This window comes from Papio anubis, chromosome 14 (assembly GCF_008728515.1).
Source record: "Papio anubis isolate 15944 chromosome 14, Panubis1.0, whole genome shotgun sequence".
NCBI lineage: Eukaryota > Metazoa > Chordata > Mammalia > Primates > Cercopithecidae > Papio > Papio anubis.
In genome coordinates this window covers 19808942-19811683 of record NC_044989.1, presented here as the reverse complement: position 1 = coordinate 19811683, position 2742 = coordinate 19808942, and the positions used below count along the sequence as shown (strand labels likewise).

General features: G+C 43.8%; 1 non-coding gene across 1 annotated transcript; it reads right to left on the bottom strand.

The window, feature by feature from the left end:
• Positions 1 to 1025: 1025 nt before the first annotated feature.
• Positions 1026 to 1129, bottom strand: LOC116270389. Its single transcript, XR_004178431.1, has one exon. It is a non-coding gene; the product is annotated as a U6 spliceosomal RNA (small nuclear RNA).
• Between the last annotated feature and the right edge of the window lie 1613 nt (positions 1130 to 2742).

Below are 2742 nucleotides of genomic sequence, written 5' to 3'. Positions count from 1 at the left end.
AAGGCCAAGAGGTGACTCAGCATAAAATGGGAATAGACCCAGAGCACCAGTCCCTGGTTGTCAGGCACCCAGGTTTGGTGGATTCTTCTGTCTTGTTCAAGCAAAAACATAGGTGCCTAAACCATCTTTCCAGCTGAATATAGTTCTCGAACATCACTTACCTCACCAACAACAAATTACCTGGATATTGTTTATGCTAGTTAATTAATTTGGGGGAACAGATTTAAATAAGTATATCTGAAACTCTTGCTAGCCACTTCTAGGGTGTGAGTTACTTTAAGTGTTAACTCATCACCCCTAGAGCATACATTACAATCAGCTCACACACAGAGACACCATCTCTTCTGTTCCTACAGTGGAGCTTTAAAGTAAGTCACAGACATTACACTAACCTGGGGTGTAACCCTTGGCACTATTGACATTTTGAGCCAGAGAATTCTTTGTTGGGGTTGGCGGCAATCTAAGCATTGCAGCCTTTAGCAATAAAAACCAATACTTGGCCTTTATCCAATAGATAATAGTAGCATATCCCCCTCCGCCTCCAAGTTGTGATGACCAAAAGGCCACCGTACCTGCCAACTGTTCCCTGGAGGCAAAATCTCTCCAGGTTGAGAACCATGGAACTAGAGTGATCGTATTTATTGTCCACTCTGGGACACTTTCTTCTTAAACTTACATATCAGAAAATGTTAACTAAATACAAAAATGGAGAGACTAGTATCATCAACACACCACCACCCCATGTATCCACCACTAAAACTCCGTAATTGTCAACTCAGCCAATTTTATTTCGTCTCTATTCCCACTCACATTCTGCCACCACTTCCCCTTGCTAGATTGGTTTGAAGCAAGTTCTAGACAATATTCATCTATAAATATCTAAGTGTATATCTTTATTTTTTAGATTTTTTAGTTGGCACATAATAATTGTACATATTTATGGGGTATATAGTGATGTTAGAGGCATATAATGTGTACTGATCAAATCAGGGTAATTGACATATTCATCTCTCAAACGTTTATCATAGAATATGGAATGCTTCACAAATTTGCATGTGATCCTTTGTGCAGGGCTGTGCTAATCTCTGTATCATTCCAATTTTAGTATATGTGCCGCCAGGGTGAGCACTAGATCGATTGAACTATCTATCAATCAATCTATCCATCTTTAAAAGATAAGAACCCTTTTGTTTTAGATGAGGTCTCACTATGTTGCCCGGGCTGGAGTGCAGTGGCTCCACTCAGTTGTGTGAAGCCTGAATCCCACTGCACTCCAGCCTGGGCAACACAGTAAGAGTAGTCGATCCAGCCTGGGCAAGGTACCCAGAGTAGGTGCAATCCCACTGCTGATCAGCACGGGAATTCTGACTTGCTCCGTTTCCAGCCTGGGCTTGTTCCCGCTCCCTAGGAAACCTGGTGGTCCCCTGCTCTCAAGAGGTCACCATATTGATGCCAAACGTAGCGTGTACACCCAATTGGCATAATGCACTACAGCCCAGAATTCCTGGGGTCAAGTGATCGTCCTGCCTCAGCCTCCAGAGTAGCTGGGACTACAGGCATGCACTATCATGCCCGGCAGAACTGTTTTTTTTTGGTTTGTTTTTTGAGACAGTCTTGCTCTGTCCCCCAGGCTGCAGTGCAGTAGCATGATTTAGGCTCACTGCAACCTCTGCCTCCTGGATTCAAGCAATTCTTGTGCCTCAGCCTCCCGAGTAGCCAGGATTACAGGCATGTGCCACCTTGCCTGGCTAAATTTTGTATTTTTTTAGTAGAGACAGGGTTTTGCCATGTTGACCAGGCTGGTCTCGAACTCCTGGCCTCATGTGATCCACCCCCCTTGGCCTCCCAAAGTGCTGGGATTACAGGCATAAGCCATCGTGCATGGCCCAGAATTAATTCTTTCTTTCTTTCTTTCTTTCTTTCTTTCTTTCTTTCTTTCTTTCTTTCTTTCTTTCTTTCTTTCTTTTGATGTAACTATATTATTATATTTTTAAAATTAAAAATAATTCTTTAATATCATAAAATATCCAGTAGGTAAAACCAGGATACTCTTGAGAGTGTAATGGGCAATCAGTTTACTAGGAAAAGCAGGCACAAGTTGGAACTGTCCAGGCAAACCAGGACTGAGCTAGGCATATGGAGCTTTTGTTTTCCCTAAATATAACCCTTTCTAATGCACGTGTCTGAAAAGTCATTCCCCTGCTCAAAGCCTCTAAAGGCTCCCAGCAGCTAAATACAAATTCTTGACTCAGCCCAAGTCTCAAGGCCGTCTGTGGTGTGCCCCCCACTTGCTCCTGCTGTCTCCTCCGATATCCTCCTGCTGCTGATGTTGTTCTAGCTGGTGACTGCATCACCCAAGGAATCTGGGGACTGCCACCACTCCCTGCTGCTCAGAGATATTGCTGCACTGGGCATGGCACTATGCATCCTGGAGGCACTGGTGGGCAACCTGGACATGGTTTTTTTGTTCATTTGGATTTTAACTGTCCCTCTAAGTTACCTGAATTTGAATGTTGGCAGAAGTAGGATATTAGGGTTTGCTGTGAAAAGAGTTCTGGGCTAGAAGTGGCTCAACCTGGCCTGATTTTTTTTTTTTTTTTTCAGGGGAAGGGGGTCTCTTCCTTCTTACCTTTCTTTTTTAAAACATGTATCTGGGGCATACTTTGCTCTTAAGAGGCTAAAACTACTAACTCCCAAATGCAGAGGGCACCTGTCCATTCTCAGCCATGCCCAGGGCAGGGC